The sequence below is a fragment of the Ailuropoda melanoleuca genome, chromosome 4 (genome assembly GCF_002007445.2).
Source record: "Ailuropoda melanoleuca isolate Jingjing chromosome 4, ASM200744v2, whole genome shotgun sequence".
NCBI lineage: Eukaryota > Metazoa > Chordata > Mammalia > Carnivora > Ursidae > Ailuropoda > Ailuropoda melanoleuca.
This window is the reverse complement of record NC_048221.1, coordinates 105,396,729-105,410,550: the sequence shown is the minus strand read 5'-3', so window position 1 is coordinate 105,410,550 and position 13,822 is coordinate 105,396,729. Positions and strand designations below refer to the sequence as shown.

The window sequence follows — 13,822 nt, the reverse complement described above, 5'->3', positions numbered from 1 at the left end:
AGGCCTCCAACCCCCTGTCCTCCCAACACACTTCGGAAGCAGAGAGGGTGGGCCTCCTCCCATCTCACAGGTAAGGATTCTATGGCTCAGAGAAGTCAGGGGTCTCCTCCAAAGTCATATGGTGAGTTGACAGATAAACTGGAATTCAAATTCCATCTCAGAGTCCCATCTCAGACTCCCTGCCGTAGCCCACCAGAAACTTCCACACAGGGGTGTGCTTAACAGGGTCCCATAGCCTCTATCCAAGGACTGATCTCATCTGTGTGTCACTTGCTCTTGAGGGCTCTTTGCCTGTGGACTCCGACCCTACTCCCTGGTCTTGGGAGAACAGTCTAGCTTCTTTGGCTCCCTGCCCCACTGACTTTTCCAGGACCCAGCTCTTTTCTGCCTGAATCTCGGATGTCTACTTTCGCCTCCAGTCCTGGGTATTCTGCCTGCTTGTCCAGCTCAGTCCCCAGACCTCACAGTTGGTCCAGCCACCCAAACTGCTGCCCTCCCCCCTGCCCCAAACACTCCCTCCTCCTCTAACAAAGAAGGACTCCGGGGGATCCAGCCACAAGCTTCACTGCCACTTGTTCCAAGCAGGGCTCCCGGATTCCCTCCTCCTGGAGCTTCTCAGAAGCCTAGGAGGAAGGAGCAGGGATGAAAATCAGGCAGCAGGGGAGGGTAGGGAAGAGCCGACAGAGGTGAGTGGCTGTCCCTTTGAGTAGGATGGGACAGGGTGGGCACCTGTTAGCTTTCCACTGATCAGATGACAGCAGGCAGTGCAGATGCAGGAATTCGTAAAGAACGAAAGGTGGAATGATGATGATGATGATTGTTTTAGATATATGCTTTGTCTTTAAAGGACATTCAATAGGTCCAAGTAAAAGCTGGTAGAATGTCCTCAACCCCCTGAGGAACCCGAACAACCCAAACATGGAGAGCACGTCAAGGTCCTATGCACACGGGTCCGCGAGCACAGCACACAACCCATGACACCCGACGCAGACGCATCCCGGGCCTCCAAGCACTCCCACTTCAGGTCGGTTTCTCCCCTCACATGCCAGGGCTTCGGGCCAAGGTCTTCAAGATGCAGAATGGCTTCTGTTTCCTGGCCTGCCCTGACCCTGCCTTCAGGATCTCCCTGCTGTCTGGCCCTGAGCTCAAGCCTCCTCTCACCGTATAGCCTCGTGTCCCCCGCACCCTGACTCTTTTTCCACCCCCAGCTCAGCACTGACCCACATGGAGATCTCCGCCCCCTTCCTGGAGCCCCCCAAGGCCAAGACAGTGCACTCCATGGGAGGCTCAGAGGTTACCAGAGGGGTTCCACGTCACCCCAACACCAAACAGGACAAAACGTCAGGCACAGTGATGCTTTAAAGTTGCTCTGCCCCTTTTCCCACCGCTACTCAGTCCCAGGCCTGCTCTGTGAGCTCTGCTAAAACAACAGTGGTCTACTCTAGCTTGCAAGTCTCAACAGAACCAAGACCCACCCCACACCTTGAGGTTCCCGCTTTCCTTTCTCCACCGTCCACGGGCCTCTACAGACAGAAAGGATTCGTACAGAGAGTGGCTTCCCCACCACCCCAGCGTCATCGTCCCATATGCTGTATACCTTTAACTCTTTTCTCCCACTCCCGGAGAGCTGCTGCTTGAACTGGATACAACCGGCTCTGAACAGCGTTTTAGGGGGGTGTGTATTTGTTATCAATTGCTGTGTAACAGATTATCCCAAACTCAGCTGCTTAGAACAACGAATGTTTCTTATCTCACCGTCTCTGTGGGTCGGGAATTAAGGCGTGACTTCCTTGGATGATTCTGGCTCAGGGATTCCCATGAGGTTGTAGTCAAGATGTCGGTGGGGACGGTGGCCATCCAAGGGCATGCCTGGAGCTAGGGAATCTGCTTCTGAGATGGAACCATCAGGAAGCTGCTGGCAGGATGCCTCAGGCCTCCGTGTCACCACGTGGCCTTTCCCTAAGGCTGCTTGAGTGTCCTCATGGAGGACGTGCCACCTAACTTGCCCCAGAGCAAGTGATCCAAGAGACAGAGCATTTATGACCTACTTTCAGAAGTCCCAACTGTCAGCTCCCTCATATTCTGCTCATTAGAGACGAGTCACTATGCCCAGCCCACACTCAAGGGGAAGGGAATTAAGCTTCCCCTTCCAGAGAGAGGGATATCGAGGAATTTGTGGGTGCATTTTTAAATCACCAAAATGTGTAAAGAGTACAGGATGGGGAGTTAAGTCCTTATGTTCTCATTTTACTTCTAAATGCTGAGGGTCTTACGGGAGCCTGGGGGGCTCGGTGGGCTAAGTGTCTGACTCTTGGTTTCGGCTCAGGTCACGATATCAGGGTCCTGGGACTGAGCCCCGCGACGGGCTCCATGCTCAGCTGGAAGCCTGCTTGAGATTCCCTCCCTCTCCCTCTGCCCCTCCACTCTCTCTCTCTCTTTCAAATAAATAAATAAATCTTTAAATTATGAGGGACTTAGGCACATCGCTTCACCTTTTGGCATCTGTTTCCCCATCTGCCAAACAAAAAGAATGACCTCGATGACCACTAAGGTCTCATTTTCAGTTAGTATGTGTCTCACTGTTCCAGCAGCCAAGACCCTGGCCTTGACCCCAGACCTCAGGCAGTCTCCACCTCCTCCCAGCAAGCCTCCATGGCCCTGAGTCCAGACGCAGCTGCCATCCATCGGCTCCCAACCCGCCCCCAAGTTCACCAGCACATGTAGGGTGGGAGCCAGGCATCGGTAGGTTTTATGGCTCCCCAGTGGTTCCACGTCTGCAACCATGGTTGGGGACCTCTGCTCTACCTCGAGGAGCCCCTCACACAGGGAATCTTTTCAACAAATAAAATAACACTGCACGTGACTAATTCATGGTCTGCCCTTTCCTTTGATGTCTCTGTAGTTTGACAGTCTTACATGGCCCAGAGTACAGGAATTTCCTTCTCAGTTACTCGTATCTGGGGTCTGATTTCTCTAAGAGACTGTTTTGCTCTGTGTTGCTCCAGAGAACTAGTTAGAGAAGTTTAGAAAATCAGAGAACTTTACAGAAATTTTTCATGGCCAGGATAGGACTCTTTATAGAATTGTTTCCCTTGCTCAGAGTTTCTCATCATGGTATTGTTTCTGTGGGAAAATTGATCCAATTTTTATCTTTTTACTTACACCACCTTTTCCTAGAATATAACCTGCTATAAGTTTAAACAATGCCTGCTTTTTTTCCCCTTTTTTCTTTTCTTTTTTTTTTCCGCTTGTGTATGTGCATGTGTGGGTGTGAGAAAAGTCAACATTCTTCAAGACAGGGCAGAGCCTGGTGCTGAGAGACAAGCAGGACTTGGAACACCCTGGTAAGAGATGCCTCTAGAAGGCTGCGGGTGTGGGGCTTGGAGAGGGGCTGGAAGCAGTCAGTGGGGCTCTTCGGATCCTTGACTTAGTGTCTTCCCCCACATGTGCTCCGTCTCAGGTAAGCTGCTGAGCAGCTTGGCCACCCGTCCCAGTTTGCCCAGGACTCAGGAGTTTCCTGGGATGCACGACTTTCAGTACTAAAACTGGGAAAGTGCCAGAAAACCAGGACAGTTGGTCACCTTACAAGGGCTGTGCACCTATGAGCATGGCCTCCACCTTTCAATACTGCCAGAATCTTCTGGTGCACGGGAGGCTCCGAAGGCCTCCCCACTTGGTGGACGCTTACTGACAACCTGAATACCTAGTAGAGACAGCTTCAGAGCTGCCCCAAGAAGAGGCTAGGTGGGTTCACTGACAGAAACGAGGGTAGCAACAGCACCCCTCTGCCCCACGAGGCCCTTAGATGCCAGTATGGCAGAGCCCAAGATCCAGGTAATGGAGCAAGATCTGTCACATTGACTTCCATCAGCCATCTTCAAATATCCGAGTGCCTGTCATGGAGGAAAGGGGGTGACCCGTTGTCTGTCCTGAGACCAGTGACTTGAAGCTCTGAATACACACGGGAATCACCTGGGGAGTTGATGTCCCACCCCCATAGAGTCCGAATTCAGTGGTCTGGGGTTGGGCCCAGGTTCACACACACACATTTCTTGACCTTTCCCCGCTGGTTTCTTTCTGGGCAGCAAATTCCCCTCCTGGCCAAGAAAAATGTTTTGCTCTTAAACTTCTCTAATTCTGTCTCTGAGGTTATCTTGAGCAAAAATGCCTTCTAGAGAAATCAAAACTTTTTGCCATATCAATGGCAATCAGATTATAGATTCTCTTCAAGGGAAATTCTGACTTACAAAGCTCAAACCACTCTTCATCATGTGTGAGGAAATTGTCCAGCTCACGGGTTTGGATGCATGGTCTGGATTCCCAGTTCTTCCCAGCTCCGTGCTGGGCTTCTACTCACCTGGAGCCCCAGTCAGGAGGTTTCCTTGACCCCTGTCCTCCACTTCCAGTCCTGCCCGACCTCCTGGCCCCCATATCTCCCTGGTTCCTATTGTTCACCACTCAGGATGCAAGCACTTTCCGTGCCACGGCTCCTCAGAAGTGGAGGACTTCCATGTCGTTCTTCTGAACCCGCCTCACCTGGCCAACCCCAGTGGACAGGGTGTGACTCTCTGGCCAGCCTTGTCCAAGTACTCTCTCTCTCTCCCTAGAATCTGGGGCTTACCCACAGGGTCTCTGGGGAGCTGACTTTGTGGGCTCTCTCTGAAAGGTCATGAGTCTCGGGGTCTGTGGTTGCCATACGGGGAAAGATCATTTGAGGCTGTAAGCAGCAATGATCACAGTGGGAGGCAGGTCTGCAGACATACAACAAAGACCCAGGTGGCCACACAGCCCAGGGGAGGACGGCTGAGGCACCAAACTGAAGCCTGACTTTGTTCCACAAGTCTCCTGGTTTCCATTCTCATCCTCCTGCTACCCTCAGGTTCTGTGAGATCTTTCCCCTAATTTCCTCTTTAGCTAAACCAGCATTAATAGATGGCTATCACTTGCCTCCAAACAACCCCTGGGAGAGTCATCAATGTCCACTGCCCCCCATGGGCACCTTCTTGAAACGAACATCTGGGCCTTTCCTGCTCCAACAAGATCCCCTGAGCCCATTACTTTTCTAGCTCCCTTTCGACTCCACAGGGGGCTGGCTCCCCCCCACCCCGCCCCCTTGACTTAGAGGAGCGATGGCCTCTTCACGAATCCGGGCTCTCTCACTGAGGTTTCTACAGAGCCCCACATCTCTAGTTCCCCTAGTCCAGGCCTCAGCTCCCCCATCGTCCTCTACCTAGACTCATTTTCGAACACACTTCAGTGGAACACTTTTGAAAACAGAGTAAACAGTGGTTTCCTCATGTTCCTGTCAGCCTTTGTTGTCCAAGACTGAAGAGTCTTAAACTGGAGAGCTCCCCCACTTCCCCACACTGCATTCCCAGGCTCTCAGCTCTACCTGGACCTTGGGGGGCTGGGGGCTGCTGCTCAGGATTGCTGGTTCGGCTCGCAGTGTCTGCTTCCGCTGTCCCCCTCAGCCCTACTCTTGCCCTGGAGGGAGAATCAAAGTTGAGCGACAAGCCAGGGCACTCAGCGTCCAGGGCAGAGCCGAGCGGCCTTGACGCCGGCCGCCCTCCTACCCACTGCTGGGCCCTGCCTCCTCCTGCCCACGGCCCCAGTCAGACTCCCAGAGCCCAGCTCCACCACAACTTTGTCCCAACGAGGTCCTAGGGACCTGGCTTCTCCGCTTCTAGGATGTGGTGTGGGCCTCAGGGGAGAGCGAGAACAATGCAGGGCCCCTTATCAACAGCTAATCCCATCCTGGCCGGCTCCTGGACTTCCCTTCTCAGAAATGCCAACTCTTATTTTAACGCATGGCGTGTTCACTTCTGAGTCACCTCAGCCCTAATTGTGTGCGGCCAGGGCAGCGACAATCCCTCCCCAACACCTCAGCCAAGCTCTTCCGCGGGATGAAAAGCAAACACCTTTGAGTCCATCAGGAACAGGCCTGGCTTCCTTCTGCCCAGTCACAAGCTCCTGGCGCCACGAAACGCAAGAGCCGGAAGAGACCCTAGAGACCACGTCCCACTCCCTTGTTCACATCGAGGTTCATCCAAAGTCCGGGGACAGAGTCCTGCTCAAGGTCACACGGCAAGGTCGGGACTCCTGGTGAATTCCCTTACTTCCATAGCATACACTTCCCAGGAGACACGAGGAAGGAAAATCTGGGGGAGGCTGTGGCTTCTTCAAGTTTGTTTCTGTTTACGCTTCCGTTCAATACTTGCTCAGAAGGAAGGTTTGTTCCACCTCAGGGGTCGGCGCTAGGGCCCCATTTGGCAACAGGAACAGCCTCAAGCACCCCAGGAATCAAGGACAACTCTGCCAAGAAGGGGGGACATCAGGAAGCCCCATGAGTCAGAACCCCCACGTGTCCCAATGGTGGCACTTAACAGCAGAAAGTGCTTGTGGTTGGAAAATGGCTGATAATAAAAGAGTTGGGCTCATGGGGAAGTCCACGCCCCTTCCAACTCTATCTGCAGCCCGAGAAAATGAGAGCCAGGTCCAGAATGACCTCCTAGGGGCTCTGCGGGGACTTTACCATCACTGACCTTCTGTCCTAAGACCCCGTGAGAAGGATTTATACCAAACCCAAGAGGGACTGGAGGCTAACCCCAGTTAACCTTGCAGTTAGCACCGCACAACTCAGCCCCTCACCTCTCGCACATTCTCCGTCATCAGGACGTGGCCTCTGCAGGCAGTCCGCCTGGGTCCATAGTAACAGACCCTTCCTCCCAGGGCTGGTTTAAGCAACACCGGCTGGCATGTGATCACTTAGCTACACTATCATCATCATTACTATTTCAAGCCCTCAGCAGATAGGATCTGCTTCCTTTAGCCTCTTAAGTGTAATGCCTAAGGGCCAGCATTGTGAAAGCAGGAAGTGTAAGCCCTGTGGTCCTCAGGATCACGCTGCGTGCAGCTCTGGGGATGTCTGTGAAATGTAGGAACATAGGCCAAAAGCTGTGGTCAGGATATCCCAGAGCTGGAATGGAGGTTTTGGCCCATCTGATGTGTGCTCCGTAATTTAGCTAAAACAGCTAATGAACATTTCCGTGTGTGTTCCCCAGTATTTGCCCAAACACTTCCCTTCTTTCTACTTCTGGGCTGTGACAAATGGAGAGGTCAAACAGAGATTTTCATCTGACAGACTAAGAGACTAGGAACCAGAGAATTTGGCCAGAATTTGGCTCTGGCCTGGGGGGTTTCAAAGTTTTGGCAAGCAAAACGTGATACACCTTGTCATACTTTTTTAAAAGCATTTTTAAAGCTATATATATTTTATTGTATGCTTATTTTTAATCTCCTGTTTTGAGATCATTTTAGACTTAAAAAACATTGCAAAAATAGTACAAAAACGCGTCTATACTCTTCACCTAGCTTCCCCCATAGCATCTTCTATAACCACAGTATCATGATCAAAACCAGGAAACGAACACTGATACAACAGTGTTAACTTCCTCTCAGCCCTCGTTCCAACTTTCTCAACTGTCCCACCAATGTAACTTCTTCCGCTCCCAGACAGTCCAACCGAGGATCTCGCACTGTGTAGCTATGTCTCCTTCGTCTCCTCCAATCTGGAACAGTCCCTCAGTCTTTGTCTTTCATGATCACACTTTTGGCCCATTATTTTGTAGAATGTTCCTCACATTGGGTGCGCCTGGTGTTTTTTTTTTATGATGAGACTGAGCTTCTGCATTTTGGGCACAGACACCACAGAAGGGGCGTTGTGTCCTGCCGTCCTCCGTGCAGCATGCCAGGGTCACATGACATTCATACATCTCATTCCCGGTGAGGTGAATTTTGACCACTTGGATGTGGGGCTGCCTATCAGATTTATCCACTGCAAATTTACCATTTTTCCTTTGGCAATGAGTAAGTATCTTATGGGGAGATAGCTTGACACTATGAACATTCTTGTTCCTTGTCATACTTTTACCCACTAATTTTAGCAGTCATCAGTTGTTTTCGCCTGAAACAGTTATTAATGTTAGCCAAATGGCAGTTTCCTATTTCCATCGTTCCTTCTACCCTTACTAATTGGAATTCTGCTGTAAGGAAGAGCTTTCCCTTCCTCCTTATTTATATATGTATTTATTCATACGATTCCTTATTTCTACCAGCATGATCTTTGGTCATGGATAGTTGCTTCATTCTGTGACTTATAATCTACTACTATTGTATTTTGTCACTAAAGTTGTCTCAGATTTGGCTGTGGGGAGCCCCTTCAGTGGCTCTTACGTCCTTTCGTAATGTCTTCATCGTTCCTGGGGACTTTTTCTAGCACTGCAAAGTCTTCCAAGCTCCTTTATATTTTTCCTGCTCCAGCCCTAGAATTAGCCGTTTCTCCAAGGATCCCTGATTCCTGGTTTCAGAGAATGGTACTTAGAAACCCAGATCTAGGGGCACGTCCGCTCACACGGCGTCATTATTTCCAGTCCCTCTCACAGGACAAAGCTAGGACATAGACGTCGCACGCACATACACACATACACACCTGTATCTAGTTCTGTGTCTCAGCCTCTGCGTGCGTATGTAGAGCGGCGAGTTCACACCGATGCCTCTGTCTCCGACCCAACACACAGTTGTGATGAAAGTTAATTTTCCTCCAGTAGGTGGCAGCACTTGTACCACGCCTTTGAGCGGGGGCTCGGTGAAAAAGTCATCGCAGTAGACCCACCTCCCCCAGCCTGGTGAAGACAAAAAGCAAGCTCTGAATGGCAAACCTCGCGCAAAACGTGAAAAAGAATCCACAACTTTTTAAAAAGCAAATTAGGGGCGCTGGGGTGGTTCAGTCAGTTAAGCGTTTGCCATCAGCTCAGGTCCTGATCCCAAGGGTCCTGCGATCAGCCCCGTGTCTGGGTCCCTGTTCAGCCACGTGTCTGCTTCTCCCTCTCCTTCTGCCCCTTCCCCCTCCCAGTTGTGCCCTCTTTCTCTTTCTCTTTCTCTTTCACTCACTCTCTCTCTCTCTCAAATAAATAAAATCATAAAAAAAATAAAATAAAAAGCAAATTAAAAATGCCCCACATCTAAGCACACTTGTGAAGGGCCAGCAGGGAATTCAAACAAGTATGTCCAAACCCACTACAGGCCACAGGGCACCTCCTCGCCCAGGTGGGTGCCACCCAGGTCCCCCAGGCCTCCAAATGCCATCTCTGGGGGTGAAGTCGAGGGTGGCAGGCAAATTGGACAGGACTTATTGAAGGTCCTACAGCCTGGAGAGAAGCTGGAACAGATTCTCAGGACCCTCCTACGTACCCTCACTGCCTGGAGCTAGAGAAACAAGAGTCTGGATCTGAGGCAAGAAACAGAGACCTGCGTGACTTAGCTAAAGACTGGAGGAGGACAATGGGGCCCCACAGTGGAATCCGGAGGCTATCCAACCACAGAACACATTCGGACTCAGGAAATCAAAGTGGCTACAAGGAGTCACCATCTGTCACTGACATGACCCATCCTGCTCCCTTAAGTGGCCAGAGGGCAAGACATGGCCTGGGCTCTAATTCCAGAGCTGCCAATTCCTAGCTGTGGGCCTTGACCAAGTTGTTTATCCTCTCTGGGCCTCAGTTTCCTTATCTGGACACCTCACAGGGCTTTCGGATTTCTATGAGGACTGTATGAGAGAATACTGTAAAGTATCTAGAATGGAGCCCCGCAGATAAAGAATGCGTAACAAAAGTTAGCTTTTATTTTTGCTAACACAAATATTATTGTTATCATTTACATTTTAATTAACTGTGTCATTATGGTGTCTGGTCCTCCATAAGTCCTGCTCCCTCATAGCCATTATGGCTGCCCCAGCCCCGAGACTAACTTTTGGCAGTCTCCTCCCTCTGCGTCTGTTAGGTCCAATCCCAGAGCCAGCCCTCTGATGATGGGTCCAGCACATGACTGTGCCCCAGGCCACAGGCTAGGCCCATGTGGGCAGACCCCCTTCCTGGTCCAATCAGATTTGGCTGAGGGGGGTGGAAGTCACAAGGCCGTTGAGGGCAACCAGCGCAGTGGCAAGGGGCTCCTCCCAAAGTGTAGACCCCCGATTAACGTCTTAACCTGCATGTGAAATATTTTCCCAAGATATATACATGCCGCTGTGAATAAAATATAAATTCATTTAAAGGTATTATTGAACATAGTAACTTTAATTATTAATATTACTAATAATATCATTTCTATTTTATACAATATTATTTTATTAATATTTTACCTAATATTTACCATTATAATAAATATGAAGTAATTAATATAACTAAAGGTGTAGAATTTACCATGTGATCTCCATAAAATGCTTGGATTGTAAAGTGTCCTCATCTTCAAAAATTTGAGATACAATCGCCCTATAGTGCATTGGGCTACTTCAAGTCCACTTTCAAAGCACCTGACTTGAGCCTCAGATCCCTGGACCGGCGCACACTCCCACCCTGCCCCTTGCCTGGGGTCCCACCTGCCTGGGGTCCACTGTTGGTTTCCTGTGTTGGACAAGGAAGCCAGAGGCAGAGCAGTAGCAGCAGAATGAAACCTATGCCCGTTGGGGCCTTGGGCTGTGCCCTGGGCCACAGGCTGGGCCTCAAGCCATTTGGATGGACCCCTATACCGGCCAAGACTGCAGCCTGAGGAAGCCTGAGAACTTCAGTGGGGCTCTGTGTCCTGTGGGGTGTTGCCAGAGAGGAAGATGGGCCCCACAGGCAGTGTTTCTGCTTCTGGGAGAAGGTTCTCTCTGAGGCTTGGTAACTGACTACCAAGTGGCAGGAGGGAAGCGACTCTCTGGGGTGATAGAATTATTCTATGCTTGATAGGGGTGGTGGATACTCGATACAGACAGTGTCAAAACTCACCTAACAGAGCACTTCTGATCTGTACATTTCATTGTATGTACATTGTAGTCTATTAAAAAAAAAGAATATTGGGGGGAAAATTTGATTGACAGGATGCTGGACTAAGGCCCTGAGCACCTTGGCTCCCCAGGGGTTAGATGACTGGTCTCCCTGAGCCTTTCTTTTCCCAGCAGAGCATGTTTTCTTCTGGGAGTCCTTCAGGGTAAGTGGTCAGTCGTGGAGTGCAATCTTTATTCCTTAAAAAAAGCCTTCCTTCATCAAATGAAGCTGGGACATACAGAAGAGGGCTTCACGATAGTCAGTGGGTCCAGGGCTTGAAAATCTGTAAAATGGAAATAGTATCCATCCCACTAAGCCACACGACCGTGATGTTCAGAAGCCCAACTCATCTCTGAGGATGTTCCCAGCATTTTTGGCAGCACACTTCACCTTTCTTTTCACCCAACACATCATATCATACAGTGTCATTATTTTAGAGTTAACCTTGAAGCTCTGTCAAAAATTCAGTTTATTTATTAATTTTTTTTTTATTTGGAAGATAATCTCTACCCAACGTGGGGCTCCAACTCACAACTCCAAGATCAAGAGTCATGTCCACTGAATAAGCCAGCCAGTCGCCCCAAAGCTTTTTTTTTTTCCTAATGAATCATCCACAGATTCTGGGACCTCAGCTCTAAGCAGTAACACATCGTGTGGTCCCCAACTTAAACCTTCACTCACATTGTGCCGTAGACCCAAGGTTGAGAGCGCTGCCCCTGGGACAGGGACCATCTCCTGCAGGTTCACAGGCGGCACTCTGGATGTCTGTTGAGTAAACCCCAAGGTTCTCAGCCGGAGTAGAGAGGAAAGCACATCTAACTTAAGGGCAGCCAAGCCCCCCAGAACCAGGAATCTGCGGTATTTGATTCCTGTTAATGACACATCTTTCTACAGCACCCATCCATCAGTGTAAGGTAGGCGGGACATTTGACATGGTTTGGCCAAACAGCATCTACTCCTCTTTGTAAAACAACTCTCATTTCCTCTGGGGAATTGTCTGGCACCTACTGTGTACAGTCTTGCTGGACAGTAATCCACCCAGGGATCCATCCCCCCCACTTCATTAGTTGAAAAGTTCTTTCAAATCTCCTGCTGCTGCTGACTTCTCTTTCATCACCTTAAAACAACCAAAGGCATGTATCTGATCCAAGCTTGGCCAGTTGGACTCTCTTTCCTAGGAATCTGGCTTTGTAACAAAAAAACACAAGGGCAGAGAATGGAAGTTCATTTATCCCGGTGACTGCACCTGGGCAAACCCATGACGCCGTTCCTACTTCCAAGATCCCCCGAGCTGCCTGGCTCCTGTTTTCAAGCTCAGCTCTAGACCTTCCCTTCCGCCCTGTGGCATCCATGGTTGTCCCATCACTTCCCAGTTCTTGAATTAGCCTGAATCCGTTTCAATTGCTTACCATCAATGAACTCAGTTGATACACCCGCTTATCCTAAAGAGTTCTCCATTTCTCCTCCCTAGGGAAGTCCAATGTAGAATCCAAGGCCACATGTGACCCTTCTACCCCAGGGGAATGAACTTCCCCAGATTCTTAACAAAGAGAGAAGAGAAAGAAGGAGGAGGAGGAGGAGGGGGAGAAGGAAAAAGAGGAGGAGGAAGAGGAGGGGGAGAGGGGTAAGAGGACGAGGAGAAGGAGGAAGGGGGAACGGGAGAAGTCATTTATATAATTAGCTAAACCTAGCCATCTGCCAGCTGGCAACTTCTAATGAGAACGTGGAAAACCAAGTTTACCTGACAAAGTTATGCCACCTGTTAAGAAAGGGATGGGAGGTGTGGAATTTCAAGTGTTTATTCAACTCACAAGAGAAGTCTAATGATTACCTACTCTCTATTGTATTATTCCTCAAATTTGTGTTGGCAACAGTGCAGGGTCAAGCTCACTGCATCAGAGGAGGGAGGAAATGATCAACTTGGTCCACGTTGTTTTCCTGTCCCTAACCATTTCCAGTTGTGTGCAGAGGCTTCCAGTCTTGCTGTCCCTGAAGGTCATGTGCCATGCTTGCTTATTATGATGGACATTTACCCCAAGTTATAAGGTGTTAAAAAACAAAATTCAACCAAGTAAATTTGAAAGATCTTACTGGCTTTACCAAAATATGGAAAGAGCCCAGATGGCCATCAACGGATGAATGGATAAAGAGGATGTGGTATATAGAGAGAGGGAGAGATATATAGTGGAATATTACTCAGCCATCAAAAAAAGAAATCTTGCTATTTGCAACGACATGGATGGAACTAGAGAGTATTATGCTAAGCGAAATAAGTCAGTCAGAGAAAGACAAATACTATATGATTTCACTCATATTTGGAATTTAAGAAACAAAACAGATGAGCATGGGGAAGGGAAGGAAAAATAAAATAAGGTGAAAATTGAAAGGGAGGCAAACCATAAGAGACTCTTAACTCTAGGAAACAAACTGAGGGTTGCTGGAGGGGAGGTGGGTGGGGGATGGGGTCACTGGGTGATGGACATTAAGGAGGGCACTTGATATAATGAGCACTGGGTGTTATAGGCAACTGATGAATTACTAAATTCTACCTCGGAAACTTTTTTTTTTTTTTTAAAGATCTTACTGGCTTTATTCAACAATTCATGAATCAGACAGCATCCCATCTGGCAGACAGAAAGGAGCTCCAAAGAGGTGTATGAAATAACTTTTGTAGGTAGAAGGGGGCAGGACAAGGAAGTTACTAGCAAAGAGTGGATTGTTCTAGGCGGGTCACTTTCCTTTGGGCAATGGCAGGGGTCTATCCGGCAGATGCCCCTCAGTAGAGCTAACCAGCCAACTCCAGACTGGTTTAAGTTTCCACTCCTGGAAGAGGTTGAAGCTGGAATTAAACAAGGTAGTAAATGTTGGTTGGGTGACGTGGGCCTGCTCTTTTTTAACAAATGGAACCCACGCCCCCATCCCTTGGAGAAAGGCAGGATTGTGTGACGATACAGACCCAA

General features: G+C 49.3%; 1 long non-coding RNA gene across 7 annotated transcripts in view; it reads right to left on the bottom strand.

Annotated features, from left to right (window-relative positions):
• The window catches only part of LOC105241750, a 28,889-nt gene extending 20,012 nt beyond the window's left edge, over nucleotides 1–8,877 (bottom strand). For 5 of the 7 annotated variants that reach the window (XR_004624996.1, XR_004624991.1, XR_002144484.2 and 2 more), the window contains exon 1: nucleotides 8,489–8,877. This is a non-coding gene — a long non-coding RNA (uncharacterized LOC105241750). Of the gene's footprint in view, nucleotides 1–6,648; nucleotides 6,765–8,488 lie in introns of those variants that run through there. The other 2 variants (XR_004624995.1, XR_004624993.1) reach the window with 2 other exon arrangements.
• Between the last annotated feature and the right edge of the window lie 4,945 nt (nucleotides 8,878–13,822).